The following is a 25,771-nucleotide window of genomic DNA, read 5'->3' on the forward strand; positions in this document are numbered from 1 at the left end:
TTTCTGGCCAGCATTGCACCATTTGATCATTTCATTTCAGAGAGCCCCCATACCGTTTCATTTCTGGCCAGCATTGCACCATTTGATCATTTCATTTCAGAGAGCCCCCATACCGTTTCATTTCTGGCCAGCATTGCACCATTTGATCATTTCATTTCAGAGAGCCCCCATACCGTTTCATTTCTGGCCAGCATTGCACCATTTGATCATTTCATTTCAGAGAGCCCCCAGTCCATTTCATTTCTGGCCAGCATTGCACCATTTGATCATTTCATTTCAGAGAGCCCCCATACCGTTTCATTTCTGGCCAGCATTGCACCATTTCACCTGGTCTCATTTCAGAGAGCCCCCAGTCCATTTCATTTCTGGCCAGCATTGCACCATTTGATCATTTCATTTCAGAGAGCCCCCAGTCCATTTCATTTCTGGCCAGCATTGCACCATTTGATCATTTCATTTCAGAGAGCCCCCATACCGTTTCATTTCTGGCCAGCATTGCACCATTTGATCATTTCATTTCAGAGAGCCCCCAGTCCATTTCATTTCTGGCCAGCATTGCACCATTTGATCATTTCATTTCAGAGAGCCCCCATACCGTTTCATTTCTGGCCAGCATTGCACCATTTGATCATTTCATTTCAGAGAGCCCCCATACCGTTTCATTTCTGGCCAGCATTGCACCATTTGATCATTTCATTTCAGAGAGCCCCCAGTCCATTTCATTTCTGGCCAGCATTGCACCATTTGATCATTTCATTTCAGAGAGCCCCCATACCGTTTCATTTCTGGCCAGCATTGCACCATTTGATCATTTCATTTCAGAGAGCCCCCAGTCCATTTCATTTCTGGCCAGCATTGCACCATTTGATCATTTCATTTCAGAGAGCCCCCATACCGTTTCATTTCTGGCCAGCATTGCACCATTTCACCTGGTCTCATTTCAGAGAGCCCCCAGTCCATTTCATTTCTGGCCAGCATTGCACCATTTGATCATTTCATTTCAGAGAGCCCCCAGTCCATTTCATTTCTGGCCAGCATTGCACCATTTGATCATTTCATTTCAGAGAGCCCCCAGTCCATTTCATTTCTGGCCAGCATTGCACCATTTGATCATTTCATTTCAGAGAGCCCCCAGTCCATTTCATTTCTGGCCAGCATTGCACCATTTGATCATTTCATTTCAGAGAGCCCCCATACCGTTTCATTTCTGGCCAGCATTGCACCATTTGATCATTTCATTTCAGAGAGCCCCCATACCGTTTCATTTCTGGCCAGCATTGCACCATTTGATCATTTCATTTCAGAGAGCCCCCATACCGTTTCATTTCTGGCTAGCATTGCACCATTTCATCATTTCATTTCAGAGAGCCCCCAGTCCATTTCATTTCTGGCCAGCATTGCACCATTTGATCATTTCATTTCAGAGAGCCCCCAGTCCATTTCATTTCTGGCCAGCATTGCACCATTTGATCATTTCATTTCAGAGAGCCCCCATACCGTTTCATTTCTGGCCAGCATTGCACCATTTGATCATTTCATTTCAGAGAGCCCCCATACCGTTTCATTTCTGGCCAGCATTGCACCATTTCACCTGGTCTCATTTCAGAGAGCCCCCAGTCCATTTCATTTCTGGCCAGCATTGCACCATTTCACCTGGTCTCATTTCAGAGAGCCCCCAGTCCATTTCATTTCTGGCCAGCATTGCACCATTGGATCATTTCATTTCAGAGAGCCCCCAGTCCATTTCATTTCTGGCCAGCATTGCACCATTTGATCATTTCATTTCAGAGAGCCCCCATACCGTTTCATTTCTGGCCAGCATTGCACCATTTCACCTGGTCTCATTTCAGAGAGCCCCCAGTCCATTTCATTTCTGGCCAGCATTGCACCATTTGATCATTTCATTTCAGAGAGCCCCCATACCGTTTCATTTCTGGCCAGCATTGCACCATTTGATCATTTCATTTCAGAGAGCCCCCAGTCCATTTCATTTCTGGCCAGCATTGCACCATTTGATCATTTCATTTCAGAGAGCCCCCATACCGTTTCATTTCTGGCCAGCATTGCACCATTTCACCTGGTCTCATTTCAGAGAGCCCCCATACCGTTTCATTTCTGGCCAGCATTGCACCATTTGATCATTTCATTTCAGAGAGCCCCCATACCGTTTCATTTCTGGCCAGCATTGCACCATTTGATCATTTCATTTCAGAGAGCCCCCATACCGTTTCATTTCTGGCCAGCATTGCACCATTTCACCTGGTCTCATTTCAGAGAGCCCCCAGTCCATTTCATTTCTGGCCAGCATTGCACCATTTGATCATTTCATTTCAGAGAGCCCCCAGTCCATTTCATTTCTGGCCAGCATTGCACCATTTGATCATTTCATTTCAGAGAGCCCCCAGTCCATTTCATTTCTGGCCAGCATTGCACCATTTGATCATTTCATTTCAGAGAGCCCCCATACCGTTTCATTTCTGGCCAGCATTGCACCATTTGATCATTTCATTTCAGAGAGCCCCCAGTCCATTTCATTTCTGGCCAGCATTGCACCATTGGATCATTTCATTTCAGAGAGCCCCCATACCGTTTCATTTCTGGCCAGCATTGCACCATTTCACCTGGTCTCATTTCAGAGAGCCCCCAGTCCATTTCATTTCTGGCCAGCATTGCACCATTTGATCATTTCATTTCAGAGAGCCCCCATACCGTTTCATTTCTGGCTAGCATTGCACCATTTCATCATTTCATTTCAGAGAGCCCCCAGTCCATTTCATTTCTGGCCAGCATTGCACCATTTGATCATTTCATTTCAGAGAGCCCCCAGTCCATTTCATTTCTGGCCAGCATTGCACCATTTGATCATTTCATTTCAGAGAGCCCCCATACCGTTTCATTTCTGGCCAGCATTGCACCATTTGATCATTTCATTTCAGAGAGCCCCCATACCGTTTCATTTCTGGCCAGCATTGCACCATTTCACCTGGTCTCATTTCAGAGAGCCCCCAGTCCATTTCATTTCTGGCCAGCATTGCACCATTTCACCTGGTCTCATTTCAGAGAGCCCCCAGTCCATTTCATTTCTGGCCAGCATTGCACCATTGGATCATTTCATTTCAGAGAGCCCCCAGTCCATTTCATTTCTGGCCAGCATTGCACCATTTGATCATTTCATTTCAGAGAGCCCCCATACCGTTTCATTTCTGGCCAGCATTGCACCATTTCACCTGGTCTCATTTCAGAGAGCCCCCAGTCCATTTCATTTCTGGCCAGCATTGCACCATTTGATCATTTCATTTCAGAGAGCCCCCATACCGTTTCATTTCTGGCCAGCATTGCACCATTTGATCATTTCATTTCAGAGAGCCCCCAGTCCATTTCATTTCTGGCCAGCATTGCACCATTTGATCATTTCATTTCAGAGAGCCCCCATACCGTTTCATTTCTGGCCAGCATTGCACCATTTCACCTGGTCTCATTTCAGAGAGCCCCCATACCGTTTCATTTCTGGCCAGCATTGCACCATTTGATCATTTCATTTCAGAGAGCCCCCATACCGTTTCATTTCTGGCCAGCATTGCACCATTTGATCATTTCATTTCAGAGAGCCCCCATACCGTTTCATTTCTGGCCAGCATTGCACCATTTCACCTGGTCTCATTTCAGAGAGCCCCCAGTCCATTTCATTTCTGGCCAGCATTGCACCATTTGATCATTTCATTTCAGAGAGCCCCCAGTCCATTTCATTTCTGGCCAGCATTGCACCATTTGATCATTTCATTTCAGAGAGCCCCCAGTCCATTTCATTTCTGGCCAGCATTGCACCATTTGATCATTTCATTTCAGAGAGCCCCCATACCGTTTCATTTCTGGCCAGCATTGCACCATTTGATCATTTCATTTCAGAGAGCCCCCATACCGTTTCATTTCTGGCCAGCATTGCACCATTGGATCATTTCATTTCAGAGAGCCCCCATACCGTTTCATTTCTGGCCAGCATTGCACCATTTCACCTGGTCTCATTTCAGAGAGCCCCCAGTCCATTTCATTTCTGGCCAGCATTGCACCATTTGATCATTTCATTTCAGAGAGCCCCCATACCGTTTCATTTCTGGCCAGCATTGCACCATTTGATCATTTCATTTCAGAGAGCCCCCAGTCCATTTCATTTCTGGCCAGCATTGCACCATTTGATCATTTCATTTCAGAGAGCCCCCATACCGTTTCATTTCTGGCCAGCATTGCACCATTTCACCTGGTCTCATTTCAGAGAGCCCCCAGTCCATTTCATTTCTGGCCAGCATTGCACCATTTGATCATTTCATTTCAGAGAGCCCCCAGTCCATTTCATTTCTGGCCAGCATTGCACCATTTGATCATTTCATTTCAGAGAGCCCCCATACCGTTTCATTTCTGGCCAGCATTGCACCATTTGATCATTTCATTTCAGAGAGCACCCAGTCCATTTCATTTCTGGCCAGCATTGCACCATTTGATCATTTCATTTCAGAGAGCCCCCATACCGTTTCATTTCTGGCCAGCATTGCACCATTTGATCATTTCATTTCAGAGAGCCCCCATACCGTTTCATTTCTGGCCAGCATTGCACCATTTGATCATTTCATTTCAGAGAGCCCCCATACCGTTTCATTTCTGGCCAGCATTGCACCATTTGATCATTTCATTTCAGAGAGCCCCCAGTCCATTTCATTTCTGGCCAGCATTGCACCATTTGATCATTTCATTTCAGAGAGCCCCCATACCGTTTCATTTCTGGCCAGCATTGCACCATTTCACCTGGTCTCATTTCAGAGAGCCCCCAGTCCATTTCATTTCTGGCCAGCATTGCACCATTTTACCTGGTCTCATTTCAGAGAGCCCCCAGTCCATTTCATTTCTGGCCAGCATTGCACCATTTGATCATTTCATTTCAGAGAGCCCCCATACCGTTTCATTTCTGGCCAGCATTGCACCATTTCACCTGGTCTCATTTCAGAGAGCCCCCAGTCCATTTCATTTCTGGCCAGCATTGCACCATTTGATCATTTCATTTCAGAGAGCCCCCATACCGTTTCATTTCTGGCCAGCATTGCACCATTTGATCATTTCATTTCAGAGAGCCCCCATACCGTTTCATTTCTGGCCAGCATTGCACCATTTGATCATTTCATTTCAGAGAGCCCCCATACCGTTTCATTTCTGGCCAGCATTGCACCATTTGATCATTTCATTTCAGAGAGCCCCCAGTCCATTTCATTTCTGGCCAGCATTGCACCATTTGATCATTTCATTTCAGAGAGCCCCCATACCGTTTCATTTCTGGCCAGCATTGCACCATTTCACCTGGTCTCATTTCAGAGAGCCCCCAGTCCATTTCATTTCTGGCCAGCATTGCACCATTTTACCTGGTCTCATTTCAGAGAGCCCCCAGTCCATTTCATTTCTGGCCAGCATTGCACCATTTGATCATTTCATTTCAGAGAGCCCCCATACCGTTTCATTTCTGGCCAGCATTGCACCATTTCACCTGGTCTCATTTCAGAGAGCCCCCAGTCCATTTCATTTCTGGCCAGCATTGCACCATTTGATCATTTCATTTCAGAGAGCCCCCATACCGTTTCATTTCTGGCCAGCATTGCACCATTTCACCTGGTCTCATTTCAGAGAGCCCCCAGTCCATTTCATTTCTGGCCAGCATTGCACCATTTGATCATTTCATTTCAGAGAGCCCCCATACCGTTTCATTTCTGGCCAGCATTGCACCATTTCACCTGGTCTCATTTCAGAGAGCCCCCAGTCCATTTCATTTCTGGCCAGCATTGCACCATTTGATCATTTCATTTCAGAGAGCCCCCATACCGTTTCATTTCTGGCCAGCATTGCACCATTTGATCATTTCATTTCAGAGAGCCCCCATACCGTTTCATTTCTGGCCAGCATTGCACCATTTGATCATTTCATTTCAGAGAGCCCCCATACCGTTTCATTTCTGGCCAGCATTGCACCATTTGATCATTTCATTTCAGAGAGCCCCCATACCGTTTCATTTCTGGCCAGCATTGCACCATTTGATCATTTCATTTCAGAGAGCCCCCATACCGTTTCATTTCTGGCCAGCATTGCACCATTTGATCATTTCATTTCAGAGAGCCCCCATACCGTTTCATTTCTGGCCAGCATTGCACCATTTGATCATTTCATTTCAGAGAGCCCCCATACCGTTTCATTTCTGGCCAGCATTGCACCATTTGATCATTTCATTTCAGAGAGCACCCAGTCCATTTCATTTCTGGCCAGCATTGCACCATTTGATCATTTCATTTCAGAGAGCCCCCATACCGTTTCATTTCTGGCCAGCATTGCACCATTTGATCATTTCATTTCAGAGAGCCCCCATACCGTTTCATTTCTGGCCAGCATTGCACCATTTCACCTGGTCTCATTTCAGAGAGCCCCCAGTCCATTTCATTTCTGGCCAGCATTGCACCATTTCACCTGGTCTCATTTCAGAGAGCCCCCAGTCCATTTCATTTCTGGCCAGCATTGCACCATTTGATCATTTCATTTCAGAGAGCCCCCATACCGTTTCATTTCTGGCCAGCATTGCACCATTTGATCATTTCATTTCAGAGAGCCCCCAGTCCATTTCATTTCTGGCCAGCATTGCACCATTTGATCATTTCATTTCAGAGAGCCCCCAGTCCATTTCATTTCTGGCCAGCATTGCACCATTTGATCATTTCATTTCAGAGAGCCCCCATACCGTTTCATTTCTGGCCAGCATTGCACCATTTGATCATTTCATTTCAGAGAGCACCCAGTCCATTTCATTTCTGGCCAGCATTGCACCATTTGATCATTTCATTTCAGAGAGCCCCCATACCGTTTCATTTCTGGCCAGCATTGCACCATTTGATCATTTCATTTCAGAGAGCCCCCATACCGTTTCATTTCTGGCCAGCATTGCACCATTTGATCATTTCATTTCAGAGAGCCCCCATACCGTTTCATTTCTGGCCAGCATTGCACCATTTGATCATTTCAATTCAGAGAGCCCCCAGTCCATTTCATTTCTGGCCAGCATTGCACCATTTGATCATTTCATTTCAGAGAGCCCCCATACCGTTTCATTTCTGGCCAGCATTGCACCATTTCACCTGGTCTCATTTCAGAGAGCCCCCAGTCCATTTCATTTCTGGCCAGCATTGCACCATTTCACCTGGTCTCATTTCAGAGAGCCCCCAGTCCATTTCATTTCTGGCCAGCATTGCACCATTTGATCATTTCATTTCAGAGAGCCCCCATACCGTTTCATTTCTGGCCAGCATTGCACCATTTCACCTGGTGTCATTTCAGAGAGCCCCCAGTCCATTTCATTTCTGGCCAGCATTGCACCATTTGATCATTTCATTTCAGAGAGCCCCCATACCGTTTCATTTCTGGCCAGCATTGCACCATTTCACCTGGTCTCATTTCAGAGAGCCCCCAGTCCATTTCATTTCTGGCCAGCATTGCACCATTTGATCATTTCATTTCAGAGAGCCCCCATACCGTTTCATTTCTGGCCAGCATTGCACCATTTCACCTGGTCTCATTTCGGAGAGCCCCCAGTCCATTTCATTTCTGGCCAGCATTGCACCATTTGATCATTTCATTTCAGAGAGCCCCCATACCGTTTCATTTCTGGCCAGCATTGCACCATTTGATCATTTCATTTCAGAGAGCCCCCATACCGTTTCATTTCTGGCCAGCATTGCACCATTTGATCATTTCATTTCAGAGAGCACCCAGTCCATTTCATTTCTGGCCAGCATTGCACCATTTGATCATTTCATTTCAGAGAGCCCCCATACCATTTCATTTCTGGCCAGCATTGCACCATTTGATCATTTCATTTCAGAGAGCCCCCATACCGTTTCATTTCTGGCCAGCATTGCACCATTTGATCATTTCATTTCAGAGAGCCCCCATACCGTTTCATTTCTGGCCAGCATTGCACCATTTGATCATTTCATTTCAGAGAGACCCCAGTCCATTTCATTTCTGGCAAGCATTGCACCATTTGATCATTTCATTTCAGAGAGCCCCCATACCGTTTCATTTCTGGCCAGCATTGCACCATTTCACCTGGTCTCATTTCAGAGAGCCCCCAGTCCATTTCATTTCTGGCCAGCATTGCACCATTTCACCTGGTCTCATTTCAGAGAGCCCCCAGTCCATTTCATTTCTGGCCAGCATTGCACCATTTGATCATTTCATTTCAGAGAGCCCCCATACCGTTTCATTTCTGGCCAGCATTGCACCATTTCACCTGGTCTCATTTCAGAGAGCCCCCAGTCCATTTCATTTCTGGCCAGCATTGCACCATTTGATCATTTCATTTCAGAGAGCCCCCATACCGTTTCATTTCTGGCCAGCATTGCACCATTTCACCTGGTCTCATTTCAGAGAGCCCCCAGTCCATTTCATTTCTGGCCAGCATTGCACCATTTGATCATTTCATTTCAGAGAGCCCCCATACCGTTTCATTTCTGGCCAGCATTGCACCATTTGATCATTTCATTTCAGAGAGCACCCAGTCCATTTCATTTCTGGCCAGCATTGCACCATTTGATCATTTCATTTCAGAGAGCCCCCATACCGTTTCATTTCTGGCCAGCATTGCACCATTTGATCATTTCATTTCAGAGAGCCCCCATACCGTTTCATTTCTGGCTAGCATTGCACCATTTCATCATTTCATTTCAGAGAGCCCCCATACCGTTTCATTTCTGGCCAGCATTGCACCATTTGATCATTTCATTTCAGAGAGCCCCCAGTCCATTTCATTTCTGGCCAGCATTGCACCATTTGATCATTTCATTTCAGAGAGCCCCCATACCGTTTCATTTCTGGCCAGCATTGCACCATTTCACCTGGTCTCATTTCAGAGAGCCCCCAGTCCATTTCATTTCTGGCCAGCATTGCACCATTTCATCATTTCATTTCAGAGAGCCCCCAGTCCATTTCATTTCTGGCCAGCATTGCACCATTTGATCATTTCATTTCAGAGAGCCCCCATACCGTTTCATTTCTGGCCAGCATTGCACCATTTCACCTGGTGTCATTTCAGAGAGCCCCCAGTCCATTTCATTTCTGGCCAGCATTGCACCATTTGATCATTTCATTTCAGAGAGCCCCCATACCGTTTCATTTCTGGCCAGCATTGCACCATTTGATCATTTCATTTCAGAGAGCCCCCATACCGTTTCATTTCTGGCCAGCATTGCACCATTTCACCTGGTGTCATTTCAGAGAGCCCCCAGTCCATTTCATTTCTGGCCAGCATTGCACCATTTGATCATTTCATTTCAGAGAGCCCCCATACCGTTTCATTTCTGGCCAGCATTGCACCATTTGATCATTTCATTTCAGAGAGCACCCAGTCCATTTCATTTCTGGCCAGCATTGCACCATTTGATCATTTCATTTCAGAGAGCCCCCATACCGTTTCATTTCTGGCCAGCATTGCACCATTTGATCATTTCATTTCAGAGAGCCCCCATACCGTTTCATTTCTGGCCAGCATTGCACCATTTGATCATTTCATTTCAGAGAGCCCCCATACCGTTTCATTTCTGGCCAGCATTGCACCATTTGATCATTTCATTTCAGAGAGCCCCCAGTCCATTTCATTTCTGGCCAGCATTGCACCATTTGATCATTTCATTTCAGAGAGCCCCCATACCGTTTCATTTCTGGCCAGCATTGCACCATTTGATCATTTCATTTCAGAGAGCCCCCAGTCCATTTCATTTCTGGCCAGCATTGCACCATTTGATCATTTCATTTCAGAGAGCCCCCATACCGTTTCATTTCTGGCCAGCATTGCACCATTTGATCATTTCATTTCAGAGAGCCCCCATACCGTTTCATTTCTGGCCAGCATTGCACCATTTCACCTGGTGTCATTTCAGAGAGCCCCCAGTCCATTTCATTTCTGGCCAGCATTGCACCATTTCACCTGGTCTCATTTCAGAGAGCCCCCAGTCCATTTCATTTCTGGCCAGCACTGCACCATTTGATCATTTCATTTCAGAGAGCCCCCATACCGTTTCATTTCTGGCCAGCATTGCACCATTTCACCTGGTGTCATTTCAGAGAGCCCCCAGTCCATTTCATTTCTGGCCAGCATTGCACCATTTGATCATTTCATTTCAGAGAGCCCCCATACCGTTTCATTTCTGGCCAGCATTGCACCATTTGATCATTTCATTTCAGAGAGCCCCCATACCGTTTCATTTCTGGCCAGCATTGCACCATTTGATCATTTCATTTCAGAGAGCCCCCATACCGTTTCATTTCTGGCCAGCATTGCACCATTTCACCTGGTGTCATTTCAGAGAGCCCCCAGTCCATTTCATTTCTGGCCAGCATTGCACCATTTCACCTGGTCTCATTTCAGAGAGCCCCCAGTCCATTTCATTTCTGGCCAGCATTGCACCATTTCACCTGGTCTCATTTCAGAGAGCCCCCAGTCCATTTCATTTCTGGCCAGCATTGCACCATTTGATCATTTCATTTCAGAGAGCCCCCATACCGTTTCATTTCTGGCCAGCATTGCACCATTTGATCATTTCATTTCAGAGAGCCCCCATACCGTTTCATTTCTGGCCATCATTGCACCATTTCACCTGGTCTCATTTCAGAGAGCCCCCAGTCCATTTCATTTCTGGCCAGCATTGCACCATTTGATCATTTCATTTCAGAGAGCCCCCAGTCCATTTCATTTCTGGCCAGCATTGCACCATTTGATCATTTCATTTCAGAGAGCCCCCATACCGTTTCATTTCTGGCCAGCATTGCACCATTTCACCTGGTCTCATTTCAGAGAGCCCCCAGTCCATTTCATTTCTGGCCAGCATTGCACCATTTGATCATTTCATTTCAGAGAGCCTCCAGTCCATTTCATTTCTGGCCAGCATTGCACCATTTGATCATTTCATTTCAGAGAGCCCCCAGTCCATTTCATTTCTGGCCAGCATTGCACCATTTGATCATTTCATTTCAGAGAGCCCCCATACCGTTTCATTTCTGGCCAGCATTGCACCATTTGATCATTTCATTTCAGAGAGCCCCCATACCGTTTCATTTCTGGCCAGCATTGCACCATTTCACCTGGTCTCATTTCAGAGAGCCCCCATACCGTTTCATTTCTGGCCAGCATTGCACCATTTCACCTCTTGTCAGTCCAGAGAGCCCCCACAACCAGTTCATTTCAGGCCAGCATTACTCCATTTCACCTGGTCTCATTTCAGAGAGCCCCACACCAGTTCATTTCAGGCCAGCATTGCACCATTTCACCTGGTCTCATTTCAGAGGGCCCCCACACCACTTCATTTCAGGCCAGCATTGCAACATTTCACCTCTTGTCAGTCCAGAGAGCCCCCACAACCAGTTCATTTCAGGCCAGCATTGCTCCATTTCACCTGGTCTCATTTCAGAGAGCCCCACACCACTTCATTTCAGGCCAGCATTGCAATGTTTCGTCTCTTCGTTTCAGAGAGCCCCGCGTCGTTTCGTCAACAGAAAATCCTGCTAAAAATACCTGCTTTTTCTGTGGATAGTCAAGAGTATTACCAATTGCTACATAAGAAGCTTTGCAATTGCCCCCGCTGGATCTGTCCTGTTAAATACCAAGGTTTCCGTAATGTAAAAACGAATTCCAAATACGGTAACGCACGGCTTGAAAACATCTATGAAATGTGTAACGATTGCTCAGGAACGGGGGGTCTTCGTTTGTGCCGCGAGGGTCGTCGCTTTGCTTTGGGCTTTTTTACGTCATCTGGGATTTTTTGGCTCCTTAGTTTACATGCCGATAGGAACCGTTTTCCCCCTCGCCCGCCGATTGCGCAACACATACCCTACGACTGAAAAAATAAAACAACTGTTTACATCGACAGGAAAGAATGGGATCGATTGCTAAGTAGATACTTCGCAGCCGCCGAGCCGCGCCGAGCCGAGCCGAGCCGCCGAGCCGCGCCGAGCCGAGCCGCCGAGCCGCGCCGAGCCGCCGAGCCGCGCCGAGCCGCGCCGAGCCGCCGAGCCGCGCCGAGCCGAGCCGCGCCGAGCCGCCGCGCCGCGCCGAGCCGCCGCGCCGAGCCGCCGCGCCGCGCCGAGCCGCGCCGAGCCGCCGCGCCGCGCCGAGCCGCGCCGAGCCGCCCTTTTAGGGGAAGAAAACCCTCTCGTTTGCCTGAGAGCGCCGAGGCGACTCGCCCCGAGACTATAAATCCAAGTACAATCCTCTCCTCTCTATAGAGATATTCAGGAATGGTATTCATTGCGACGGTAAAGAGGCTCTGAAGGTACCCCCCCCCACCACCGGATCTCCTCTCTGAGATGCAAGTGATGCCGGAACGGAAAAGCGATTTGCGCGTAGAGCAAAGCCAATTTTGGCAACGTACCTACCAAAGGGGAATCGATTGAAAGCGGCGGACTTACGCTGAGCGGTCGGGGGGGCGTCTCTTGCCGCCGCGCGTGGGAAGCGCCCCGCCGGCCTCCGCTCGGAAGGTTTTCCGTTCCGAGAAAAACCAACCCGACGCCGAAACCGGTGAGTGTTCAAAAACCCTACAACGCAAAGGAAAATCCGTGAGCTGTTGTGTACTAGAGATACGCACTGTAAGTTTACGTCTTTCAGAACCCCATGCAGCGCATTTCAAAGCCTCTTTTCAGACAAATTAATACCAGACTGCTGCGCCTAGTTAAACAGCAGAGCTATGAAGTTGCAAGAGAGGGGTGTCAGGGTTAGCTGGCCTCTTAGGGATTTTAATCCCCTCCGAGAACGTGCAAGCGTTTCCAACGAGCTGCTACGTAAGAACCCCCGAGAGCGGCAGAGGCTGGCGCTTACCTGGAAGGGAGCCCAAGGAAACCGGGAAGAATCTGAGCGAGGAGCTGAGCCCCGCCAAGCCCCCAACGTGCCGGTTCCTTCCGCCTCGCCTCGGGGAGCCCCGCGCCGGTTCCGTCCGGTTCCGTTCGCCTCGGTTCGCCTCTCCTCGTCTCGGGGGGCCCCGCGGGTGAGCTGCCGCGGGGAGTTTGAGTCGCCGCCGGCTGAGGCGAGGAAAAATCTTCTCCTTCGCTGAAAGCGCTATGCCGACTCACCCTAAAACTGAAACTTTCCTGTTTACATGGATAGTAAAGAAGAGGGTCAATTGCTATATGAAAACCTTTGCAGTCTCCCCCCATTGGAATGCTTAGTGGAACCCCCTGGTTCCACCCCGAGGGCTCTTACCTGTGGCAGCGATTTGCCTTTCTCCCTTGTGGGACGCCCCCTTAGGGCTTACACGTTACCCCTTTCCCTTGCCAGCAGTCCTTTTCCTGCCTGAAGGCTCTTGTCTCTTCCTGGGGTGATCTGACTGAGTTAAAAGAGCTCTGCCTGAGAAGCCTCTAAGGGGGCGCCCGGAGAGGTCCTGCGCCTCGGCGGGCCCCGCGGCCCGACGGAGAGGGGTCCCGCCGCGGTCCTCGGAAACCGATCTGGGGGAAAAGACGAACGCCACGGCTCGGGTAACTGCCGGAGTTCTATAGGGCTCGCTACAGCCCTGGACGGCTGTGGGATCTCTCCTAAAGGTCTTGGAGCCGAGCGGTTTCACAAACTCACCTTACTTCTGTGAAAGAGGAGGTTGGACTATTTCCCAGAAGTCTGCTGCACGTTTTCCGGGTTTCTGCAGATAGTTTTCCTCCTTTTCTTACCAGCGACTTATGTGAAGTCTTAGGGTTTTTAATCCCCTCCTAGAACATTCAGGCGTATCGAACCTTCGGAGCACCTACACGGGAACCGCGGACAGCGACAGAGGCTGGCACTAACCTGGTGCGGAGCTCAGCCGGACGAAGGGAACCCACGGAAGCTAAAGGAAGACGAGCTGAGAGCAGACCTCGGCGGAGCCGGCTGGCGCCCGGGGGAGCCGAGCCCCGGCGCGCCTGGTGAGAGGCAGCCCGGCTGGGCGGAGCCGCCGTCTGTTCGGGGGAAGGAAATCCTCCGGCTTCACAGAGAGCCGAGCCGACTCGCCCTAAGACTGCCAATCTCTCCTGTTCATATAGGTAGTCAGGACTGGCACTAAGTGCGAGGTAACAAGGCTCTGAACTCACCCCCGCTGCGTCTCTTCCGTTACACACAAAGGCTGCTAGCAGGTAGAAGCCGATTGCAAGCAGAGCAAAGCAGTTTGAAAACAGAACTACGAAATGGGTCTCAAGGAATTAAAGAGGGGGAACCCTCCTCAGTGTGTGTTGGGGGGGGGATCCTTTGTTTCTTTTGCCTTTATTCTTTGTCCTGAGGTTTCTTTGGGTTTTGGTCTCTTTAATTTGAATGGAAGTAACCTCTGAGGAGAGCCCAGTGAAGCCTCCCCCCACACACAGGGGTGAGAATCCCCTACCTGGTCAGTGCTGCCCCCGCTCTTAAGGGGCCTGCTAGCATCTAAGGTGGATCTGGGGGTATCAAAGGGGAATTCGGGCACACAGAGAGGTATATGGGGAGGCTCTGGAGGGGCTCCAAAAGGACCTTTCAGTTGGATCCAACTGAGGCCACCGCCACCAAGCCACGCCCCCCAAACTCAGGCCGCCGCCAAGCCAGCTCCCCCACCCACCCAAACACATAGGCCGCCGGCAAGACAAGCAACCCCCCCCACCCCCCCCCCAGCAACAGAAGCTGCCGCCAAGCCAGCCAAACCCCCACCCCAGCAACAGAAGCTGCTGCCGCCAAGCTGGCCACCCCCCAACCCCCCCCAAACCACAGAGGGCGCCACCACCAAGCCAGCCACCCCCAACCCCCACCCAATAACAGAGGCCGCCGCCAAACCAGCCACGCATCCCACCCACCCCAGTCACAACAGATGCCGCCGCCACCAAGCCAGTCCCCCCCCCCTCCCAACACAGGCCACCACCGCCAAGCCAGCCCCCCCCCAACCACAGAGGCCACCGCCGCCAAGCCAGCCCCCCCCCAACCACAGAGACCACCGCCACCAAGCCAAGCCAGCCCCCCCCCACAGCCCACCCAGTAACAGAGGCCGCTGCCAAAAAGCCAGCCACCCCCCCACACACCCAAAAACATGGGCTGCCGCCAAATCAGCCACCACCCCTATCCCCCACCCAACAACAGAGGCCGCTGCCAAGGCAGCCACGCATCCCACTCCCCGCCCAACAGAGGCCGCTGCTGCCAAGCCAGCCAAACCCCCAACCAACAAAAAATGCTGCTGCCGCCAGGCAGCCAGCCCACCACCCCATAACAGAGGCCGCTGCTGCCAAGCCAGCCACCCCCCCACTCCACCACCCAATAACAGGGGCCGCCGCCAAGCCAAGCCAGCCCCCACCCCACGGCCCACCCAGTAACAGAGGCCACTGCCAAAAAGCCAGCCACCCCCCTACCCACCCACAACCAACAGAGGCCGCCGCCAAAAAGCCAGCCACCCCCCCAACCAACCACAGAGGCTGCTGCCGCCAAGCCAGCCAACCCCCCCCCCACCCCAGCAACAGAAGCTGCCACTGCCGCACCAGCCACCCCTCAACCCCCCCAAACCACAGAGGGCACCGCCACCACACCAGCCACCCCCCCAACCCCCACCCAATAACAGATGCTGACACCAAACCAGCCACGCATCCCACCCACCCCAGTCACAACAGAGGCCGCCGCCGCGCCAGCCACAGCCCCCCCACCCAGCCACATAGGCCGCCGCCAAGACAAGCAACCACCCCATACCCCCCAGCAACAGAAGCTGCCGCCAAGCCAGCGACGCATCCCACCCCAGCAACAGAAGCTGCCGCCACCAAGCCGGCCATCCCCTAACCCCCCCAAAAAACAGAGGCCGCTGCCACCAAGCCAGCAAATTGCCCCACACCCCCCAGCAACAGAAGCTGCCGCCGCCAAGCCGGCCATCCACTAACCCCCCCAAAAACCAGAGTGCGCCACCACCATGCCAGCCACCCCCCCAACCCCCACCCAATAACAGAGGCCGCCGCCAAACCAGCCACGCATCCCACCCACCCCAGTCACAGAGGCCGCCGCCACCAAGCCAGTCCCCCCACACCCAACACAGGCCACCACCGCCAAGCCAGCCCCCCCCCCCCCCAACCACAGAGGGCACAGCCACCAAGCCAAGCCAGCACCCCCCCACGGCCCACCCAGTAACAGAGGCCACCGCCAAAAAGCCAGCCACCCCACACACACCCAAAAACATGGGCTGCCACCAAACCAGCCAACACCCCTACCCCGTACCCAACAACAGAGGCCACTGCCAAGGCAGCCACGCATCCCACCCCCCACCCAACAGAGGCCGCCGCTGCCAAGCCAGCCAAACCCCCAACCAACAACAGACGCTGCCGCCGCCAAGGCAGCCGGCCCACCACCCCATAACAGAGGCCATCGCTGCAAAGCCAGCCACCCCCCCACCCACCCAACACCAACAGAGGCTGCCGCCAAAAAGCCAGCCACCCCCCCCAACCACAGAGGACGCTGCCGCCAAGCCAGCAAATCCCCTCATGCCCCCCAGCAACAGAAGCTGCCGCCAAGCCAGCCAACCCCCCCACCCCAGCAACAGAAGCGGACGCTGCCAAGCCAGGCAGCCCCCAAGCCCCCCAAAACACAGAGGCCGCCGCCACCAAGTCAGCCACAGCCCCCCCACCCAACCACATAGGCCGCCGCCGCCAAGACAGACACCCCCCCACTCCCCCACACCCCCACCCAATAACAGGGGCCGCCGCCAAGCCAAGCCAGCCCCCCCCCACGGCCCACCCAGTAACAGAGGCCACTGCCAAAAAGCCAGCCACCCCCCTACCCACCCACAACCAACAGAGGCCGCCGCCAAAAAGCCAGCCACCCCCCCAACCAACCACATAGGCCGCTGCCGCCAAGCCAGCCAACCCCCACACCACCCCAGCAACAGAAGCTGCCGCTGCTGCACCAGCCACCCCTCAACCCCCCCAAACCACAGAGGGCGCTGCCACCACACCAGCCACCCCCTCAACCCCCACCCAATAACAGAGGCCGCCACCAAACCAGCCACGCATCCCACCCACCCCAGTCACAGCAGAGGCCGCCGCCACCAAGCCAGACACAGCCCCCCCACCCAGCCACACAGGCCGCCGCCAAGACAAGCAACCACCCCATGCCCCCCAGCAACAGAAGCTGCCGTCACCAAGCTGGCCACCCCCCACCCCCCCCAAAAAACAGAGGCCACTGACAAGCCAGCCACGCATCCCACCCACCCCAGTCACAACAGAGGCCGCTGCTGCCAAGCCAGCCACCCCCCAGCCCCGCAACAGAAGCTGCCACCACCAAGCCGGCCATCCCCTAAGCCCCCCAAAAAACAGAGGCCGCTGCCACCAAGCCAGCAAATTGCCCCACACCCCCCAGCAACAGAAGCTGCCGCCGCCAAGCCGGCCACCCCCCAACCCCCCCAAAAAACAGAGGGCGCTGCCACCAAGCCTGCCCCCCAAACTCCCACCCAATAACAATGGCCGCCGCCAAACCAGCCACGCATCCCACCCACCCACCCCAGTCACAACAGAGGCCACCGCCACCAAGCCAAGCCAGCACCCCCCCACGGCCCACCCAGTAACAGAGGCAACCGCCAAAAAGCCAGCCACCCCACACACACCCAAAAACATGGGCTGCCACCAAACCAGCCAACACCCCTACCCCCCACCCAACAACAGAGGCCGCTGCCAAGGCAGCCACGCATCCCACCCCCCACCCAACAGAGGCCGCCGCTGCCAAGCCAGCCAAACCCCCAACCAACAACAGACGCTGCCGCCGCCAAGGCAGCCTGCCCACCACCCCATAACAGAGGCCGTCGCTGCAAAGCCAGCCACCCCCCCACCCACCCAACGCCAACAGAGGCCGCCGCCAAAAAGCCAGCCACCCCCCCCAACCACAGAGGACGCTGACGCCAAGCCAGCAAATCCCCTCATGCCCCCCAGCAACAGAAGCTGCCGCCGCCGCGCCAGCCACCCCCCAACCCCCCCAAACCACAGAGGGCGCCGCCACCATACCAGCCACCCCCCCAACCCCCACCCAATAACAGAGGCCGCCGCCAAACCAGCCACGCATCCCACCCACCCCAGTCACAACAGAGGCCGCTGCCACCAAGCCAGTCCCCCCACACTCAACACAGGCCACCGCCGCCAAGCCAGCCCCCCCCCCAACCACAAAGGCCACAGCCACCAAGCCAAGCCAGCCCCCCCCCACAGCCCACCCAGTAACAGAGGCTGCCACCAAAAAGCCAGCCACCCCACACACACCCAAACACATGGGCTGCCACCAAACCAGCCAACACTCCTACCCCCCACCCAACAACAGAGGCCGCTGCCAAGGCAGCCACGCATCCCACCCCCCGCCCAACAGAGGCTGCCGCTGCCAAGCCAGCCAAACCCCCAACCAACAAGACACTGCCGCCGCCAAGGCAGCCTGCCCACCACCCCATAACAGAGGCCGTCGCTGCAAAGCCAGCCACCCCCCCACCCACCCAACGCCAACAGAGGCCGCCGCCAAAAAGCCAGCCACCCCCCCAACCACAGAGGACGCTGACGCCAAGCCAGCAAATCCCCTCATGTCCCCCAGCAACAGAAGCTGCCGCCGCTGCGCCAGCCACCCCTCAACCCCCCCAAACTACAGAGGCCGCCACCAAGCCAGCCACAGCCCCCCCACCTAGCCACATAGGCCGCCGCCAAGACAAGCAACCACCCCATGCCCCCCAGCAACAGAAGCTGCCGCCAAGCCAGCGACGCATCCCACCCCAGCAACAGAAGCTGCCTTCGCCAAGCTGGCCACCCCCCACACCCCCCAAAACACAGAGGCGGCTGACAAGCCAGCCACGCATCCCACCCACCCCAGTCACAACAGAGGCCGCCGCTGCCAAGCCAGCCACCCCCCAGCCCTGCAACAGAAGCTGCCGCCACCAAGCCGGCCACCCCCTAACCCCCCCAAAAACCAGAGGGCGCTGCCACCAAGCCTACCCCCACCCAATAACAGAGGCCACCGCCAAAAAGCCAGCCACACCCCCCACACCCAAAAACATGGGCTGCCGCCAAACCAGCCAACACCCCTACCCCACACACACAACAGAGGCCGCTGCCGAGGCAGCCACACATCCCACCCCCCACCCAACAGAGGCTGCCACTGCCATGCCAGCCAACCCCCCAAACAACAACAGACACTGCCACCACCAAGCCAGCCACCCCCCCACCCATCCAACACCAACAGAGACCGCCGCCAAAAAGCCAGCCACCCTCCCCAACCAACCACATAAGCCGCTGCCACCAAGCCAGTCAACCCCCCCACCCCAGCAAGAGAAGCTGCCGCCCCCAAGCCAGGCGTCCCCAAAGCCCCCAAAAAAACAGAGGCCGCCGCCGCACCAGCGAATCCCCCCATACCCCCCAGCAACAGAAGCTGCTGCAGCCAGCCACCCCCCAACCCCCCCAAAAAATGGAGGGTGACGCCGCCAAGCCAGCGACCCCCCCCATCCCCACCCAATAACAGAGGCCACCGCCAAACCAGCCACGCATCCCACCCCCCCAACCAATAACAGAGGCCACCGCCAGGCCAAGCCCCCCCCCCCCCACACCCCACCCAATAACAGAAGCTGCCGCCAAAAAGCCAGCCACCCCCCCACACACACCCAAAAACATGGGCTGCCACCAAACCAGCCAACACCCCCCACCCAACAACAAAGGCTGTGGCCAAGCCAGCCACACATCCCGCCCCCCACCCAACAGAAGCCGCCGCTGCCAAGCCGGCCAACCCCCCAACCAACAACAGACGCTGCTGCCGCCGCCAAGCCAGCCAACCCCCCCGCCCAATAACAGAGGCCGCCGCTGCCAAGCTGGCCAACCCCCCACACACACCAGAGGCTGCCAGCAAGCCAGCCCCCACTCCCCCCCCCCAACTAACCCTAACCATCCAACTGAAGTGCCCCCAGGTGACCCTCCATTGGCTCCCACATGTCCCTGAATTCCTCTTTGATACCCCCCACACCCACCATAGATGCCCACAAACCCCCTGAAGTGGGGGGGGACGCTGACCGGTCAGGGGGGGCATCGCCTCCGGGTGCGTGGGGAGCGACTCAGCTGGCCTCTCTTCAGAGGCCTTTCCATTCAAATTAAACAACTGAATATAAAACCAGTGGGGTCTCCTTTGTGTGTGTTGTGCGGTTTTAATTTGCCGCTCAGGGCCATTGGAAACCTTTTGGCGTACACGTTACTACTGCTCTGCAACCTCTGGAGGAACAGCATGGCTTTTCCTCCGCTACAATACCTCACGCTAATACTTACGTTTTGTCATGGGTTTCCGTCCCCTCCGGGAACGTTCGGGCAAGCAGTCCGCCGGCAGCGTTTGGGAGAGGCTGCCCCCGCCCCTCGCTCGCCCGCTCCTCGGCTGTGTCGTCGCTGCAGCGATTTGACCCTTACCTGGGAGCTCAGAGCTTGGATGGTGTCGAGGCTGAGAATCTCTCTCCTGCTCCCCCCCTCCTCCCTCCCAACAGAGGGGGGAAAAAAAAAAGGAAAGGACCAAATCCAGCAAGAAATAATTTGGAGTCAGCTGGGAAGCAGAGAGTTTAGTAGAACACTCGCAAGCCCTCCACCCTGTCTTCAGAATGGGCGTTCACCCGCCACAAGCCACCCCTCCATTCCCCTCCCGCTCCCCTGTCACAGCCCTGTCATCCACTCTTGGCACGTGGTATTCGACTCCTCGAGGCGAGTCCCTGGTTATCCCGGCTCGTTCTCTCTCAGGGCAGTCTCTCTGGTGCTGGAACTGGGCAGGGATGTGGAGAAGAATCAGGAATCAGTCTGACTTTGAAAGGAAAAGAGGAAAAAAAAAAATCAGGAACAGTCCATTGCTGCAGGGACAGCAGGAACAAGTACAGGTGGGATGACCCAGGAGCTCTGTGGGTTGCTGTGCAGTGCGTATGTTGAGTCCTGGACGCCAGGCTGGTGTTAAGCCAGGAGGGAAAGAGGTTAGACCGACTTCTAACTATTCGCACAGTGACTATAATGCATTGATGTGTGTTGCCCCCTCTGAGTTCATCCTCTCTCAGCCGGAGTCACATTCTGCTGTGGGATACGCTGAATGTCCCCAGTTTCCAACATGCTCCGCTAGGTGTGACCAGGCCTCTTGGCAGCAGCCGCCCCTGGGGTTGGTTTGCCCGGCGCTGGCAAGCCCTCCGCCCTGTTTTTGCAATGGTCTGTAACCCCCCCACAATCGCCCACCCCCACGTGGCATCGCGGTAGGAAAGACAGAGACAGCTGAGGGGCTGCCCTGCTTCTGATAGCCCCGACCCACGGACGCCCTTCTTGGTAGGGTTTGCGCCTTCGGGACGCAGCTGAGTTTTTGCTGCGCCTCTCTGTGAGAGCTGTTGCGTGGCTCTGCGTCTCCGAGTGTGTTCCCTGTTCCCCAGGATTTACTACGCCCCCATTGCCTTGCAGTCGGTGCATTTCTCCCTGGCCATCAACCAACCTCTAATGCCTGTTGCTCTCTAATTAAATCTTTCGATGGTTTCAGCTTTCTGAGCCTGTGTTGGTACGACTCCTGCTCAGGGCACCGCGAGAGAGACAAACCCTCCTTCTGTCCTGTGGTTCCGGGAAGGGTCCTGGCACTCGCAGGCAGGCACCAACGGGGTAGCGACTGTGAAGTGACATCAGCCTTGCTTGGTCGACCAAGTGGAAAGCAAAGAGTCAAACGGTAAGGAGTGGAGCAAAAAGCAAAGCTTAGCTCTCAGTTACTCACGTTGTAAAGCTGTGAGTAGGTTTCCCTGCACCCTAGAAAAACACTGCACAGGCATCTCATTTTTCTCTGGCATTCATTTAACTCGCAGAGCTGTGGGGGAGTTACTGGGAGACTTGGAAAGGCAGTGAGAGCACTAGGAAGGGAATTTGGAGTTACGGGGAGGAACACAAAGACGACAGGTGCCACGCTAGAAGAGCACTTACTATTACCGGGAGAAGACCCCTCCTGACTCTTCCTGACTGCTGCTCGCCCCGGCCCTCCCGCTCGCTCGCTCGCCCCGGCCCGCCCGCCCGCTCGCCCCGGCCCGCCCGCCCGCTCGCTCGCCCCGGCCCGCCCGCCCGCTCGCTCGCTCGCCCCGGCCCGCCCGCCCGCTCGCTCGCTCGCCCCGGCCCGCCCGCCCGCTCGCTCGCTCGCCCCGGCCCGCCCGCCCGCTCGCTCGCTCGCCCCGGCCCGCCCGCCCGCTCGCTCGCTCGCCCCGGCCCGCCCGCCCGCTCGCTCGCTCGCCCCGGCCCGCCCGCCCGCTCGCTCGCTCGCCCCGGCCCGCCCGCCCGCTCGCTCGCTCGCCCCGGCCCGCCCGCCCGCCCGCCCCGCCCGCCCCGCCCGCCCCGCCCCGGCCGGCCCGCCCCGCCCGCTCGCCCCGGCCGGCCCGCCCGCTCGCCCCGGCCCCAGCCCCGGCCGGTAGTGCGCGAGTCCCCTGCCCCGTCGCGGCTCCCAAACGGTCCCGGCTCGGCTCCGGGAACCCCCCTGCAAGCAAAGCCAGAGTACGGTCCTGCAGCTGCCAGAGGAAAGCCCCGGAGAGCTGTGGAGGCAGGCACTCACCTAGCACGGAGCGAGCAGGAACCCGATAGCCCCGGCGGGCCAGTGAGCGCCGTTTTAAAGCCGCCAGCCCCGTGCGCGCGAACAACCCTCGCTGCGACGCATGCGCTGAACCCATGGCAACGATCGCGACGCTATCGCCCTGGCGGGACTGGAGCCTCGCTGCGGCGCAGGAGTTGTACCCATGTCAGCGATCGAGTCAGGCTCTCTCTCCCTTTTCCCTTCTCCCCCTAACAACTTTCCAGCATTTCAAGCGTTCAGCGCGGTTCGCTGCAGCGCTGAGCGCCCTCGGGGCGGCACGCGCCGCGGCACGGCGGCGGTGCCGCCCGTGACGCACGCGGGGGCGGCCCTGAGCACTGCCCTGGGCGTGGGCAGCAGCTCGGCCCGGCCCCGTTCGGGATGTTTTGGCATTTAAATCGAAACCCTACACCGCGCGCAGGTAAAAGCCTCTGTTTATGATGGGTACGGCCGCAGGCTGTGCTTATAGCTCAAGCCCCTGTGTGACTTCATTACGATTCTCACAGCCTTTAAAACAGAGAGGGGAGACGGGGGGTCGTTTCCAAAGTTTTGTGACACAGCAGTCGCTCCAACTCCTCCCTCTCCAGCTGGAGAGGGTCTGCTCCGCATCGCCTCTCACGGCACTGACGCTGTGAAATGTTCTGTGGTCCCCTCCGAGACTTGTCAGCGGTTTAGGGGGGTGCCCCCAGCCCTCACCTGCTCCTCTGCTGCAGCATCCCCCTGCCCCATGTCCGCCCAGAATCCCCCCGCTCCCTTTGATTCTCCCCCCAAAAGGCAGAATGTGAAGCAAACTGCCCGGCCAGCAGCTCGGTCCTTTCCTAGTCAGATGTGTACACATCCCCTCTCCCCCCGAAGGGGAGCTCTGCTGCAGCAATGAAGGGGGGCAGGGAAGGGTCCCCCACAAACAGCTGCAGCTACTCCAGCCCCCGTGCTGCAGGCTGGTGGCTGCCCCACAGTGGGGAATGTGCCAGAGGTCGATGTCTCTCACACCCAGTTTGGGTTGGACCCCTGGGCAGCGATGCTCCACCCGAGGCCTCCATCGGAGGCCGCAGGCAGGTTCCTCGCTGCTGCCTTTGTGCCTCAGACGCAGCCGCCCTTGGATCCTCCTGAAGCCATGCGGCCTGCTGCGGTGCTCCGGTGCCCCACAGGCTACCCCGAAAGCTACTTCCTAGACTGACATGGAGCAGAAAGAGAGCAGAGTTTTCTCCTGCTAGGCACAGGAGACTCCCGTGTGGGAATGCATGCAGGGACCCCCCTGGTGCAGCAGGAATCATTTATTGGTGCAGCAGGAATCACTTACTGGTGCAGCAGGAATCATTTACTGGTGCAGCAGGAATCATTTATTGGTGCAACAGGAATCACTTACTAGTGCAGCAGGAATCATTTATTGGTGCAGCAGGAATCATTTATTGCTGCAACAGGAATCATTTATTGATGCAGCAAGAATCATTTATTGGTGCAGCAGGAATCATTTATTGCTGCAGCAGGAATCACTTATTGGTGCAGCAGGAATCACTTACTGGTGCAGCAGGAATCATTTACTGGTGCAGCAGGAATCATTTATTGGTGCAGCAGGAATCACTTACTGGTGCAGCAGGAATCACTTACTGGTGCAGCAGGAATCATTTATTGGTGCAGCAGGAATCATTTATTGCTGCAGCAGGAATCACTTATTGGTGCAGCAGGAATCACTTACTGGTGCAGCAGGAATCACTTACTGGTGCAGCAGGAATCATTTATTGGTGCAGCAGGAATCATTTACTGGTGCAGCAGGAATCATTTACTGGTGCAGCAGGAATCATTTATTGGTGCAGCAGGAATCACTTACTGGTGCAGCAGGAATCATTTATTGGTGCAGCAGGAATCATTTATTGGTGCAGCAGGAATCACTTACTGGTGCAGCAAGAATCATTTATTGGTGCAGCAGGAATCATTTATTGGTGCAGCAGGAATCATTTATTGGTGCAGCAGGAATCACTTATTGGTGCAGCAGGAATCACTTACTGGTGCAGCAGGAATCATTTACTGGTGCAGCAGGAATCATTTATTGGTGCAGCAGGAATCATTTATTGCTGCAGCAGGAATCACTTACTGGTGCAGCAGGAATCATTTATTGGTGCAGCAGGAATCATTTATTGCTGCAGCAGGAATCACTTATTGGTGCAGCAGGAATCACTTACTGGTGCAGCAGGAATCACTTACTGGTGCAGCAGGAATCATTTATTGGTGCAGCAGGAATCATTTATTGCTGCAGCAGGAATCACTTATTGGTGCAGCAGGAATCACTTACTGGTGCAGCAGGAATCACTTACTGGTGCAGCAGGAATCATTTATTGGTGCAGCAGGAATCATTTACTGGTGCAGCAGGAATCATTTACTGGTGCAGCAGGAATCATTTATTGGTGCAGCAGGAATCACTTACTGGTGCAGCAGGAATCATTTATTGGTGCAGCAGGAATCACTTACTGGTGCAGCAAGAATCATTTATTGGTGCAGCAGGAATCATTTATTGGTGCAGCAGGAATCATTTATTGCTGCAGCAGGAATCACTTACTGGTGCAGCAGGAATCATTTATTGGTGCAGCAGGAATCATTTACTGGTGCAGCAGGAATCATTTATTGGTGCAGCAGGAATCACTTACTGGTGCAGCAGGAATCACTTACTGGTGCAGCAGGAATCATTTATTGGTGCAGCAGGAATCATTTATTGCTGCAGCAGGAATCACTTATTGGTGCAGCAGGAATCATTTATTGGTACAGAACAGGCAGTTTACAGAGGGGAAATCCAGCAGCCCGAGCACTTCCCTGGCACTCCTGCACCACTGCTGCTCTCTGAGTTTGCTCCATCGTTATCTTCATCCCGTATCAGGTTGATCTTCTCCAGCAGGGAGGCAAGCGTCCCCCTGCCTCACGCTTCAGGCTGTGTACTGCAGTCCGCTCTTTTTTATCACCAGGCCATCCTTCCAGTATCAGCAGCCTGTTGTTCTCCCTTGTCCTGAAACCCTCCTGGGACCCTTTCTGCTTTCCTATGCTCCCAGTGCCCTTCACCCCTCCCCCGGAGGCACTGCACAGAGCCGGCGCTCGGTCCCAGAGAGACTGTAGAGCACAGCTGGATGGAAGATGCACCGCAACACACCCAGCACTCCTTTCTCTGCAGGAACAAGCAACAACCTCTCGGCAAGACTCAAGATGCTT

The 25,771-nt window shown here is 54.4% G+C and overlaps 2 long non-coding RNA genes across 5 annotated transcripts; both read right to left on the reverse strand.

Annotated features, from left to right (window-relative positions):
- Window positions 1-12,915: 12,915 nt before the first annotated feature.
- Window positions 12,916-14,078, reverse strand: LOC137453579 (uncharacterized). The gene is made up of 3 exons (XR_010990397.1): window positions 13,634-14,078; window positions 13,268-13,509; window positions 12,916-13,155 (listed from the first exon to the last, which is right to left on the reverse strand). It is a non-coding gene; the product is annotated as an uncharacterized lncRNA (long non-coding RNA).
- A 5,831-nt stretch (window positions 14,079-19,909) lies between these two features.
- Window positions 19,910-22,876, reverse strand: LOC137453580 (uncharacterized). 4 transcript variants are annotated; one of them, XR_010990399.1, is made up of 4 exons: window positions 22,562-22,876; window positions 21,743-21,875; window positions 21,473-21,640; window positions 19,910-20,809 (listed from the first exon to the last, which is right to left on the reverse strand). It is a non-coding gene; the product is annotated as an uncharacterized lncRNA (long non-coding RNA). The 4 variants fall into 4 exon arrangements; XR_010990401.1 differs by lacking the exon at window positions 21,743-21,875 and having other exon boundaries at window positions 21,473-21,658; XR_010990400.1 differs by lacking the exon at window positions 21,743-21,875 and having other exon boundaries at window positions 21,473-21,662.
- Window positions 22,877-25,771: the final 2,895 nt, after the last annotated feature.

Source organism: Melanerpes formicivorus, unplaced genomic scaffold (assembly GCF_026170545.1).
Source record: "Melanerpes formicivorus ecotype bairdi unplaced genomic scaffold, bMelFor1.0.p_v2 SCAF_68, whole genome shotgun sequence".
In the NCBI taxonomy this organism is placed as follows: Eukaryota; Metazoa; Chordata; class Aves; order Piciformes; family Picidae; genus Melanerpes; species Melanerpes formicivorus.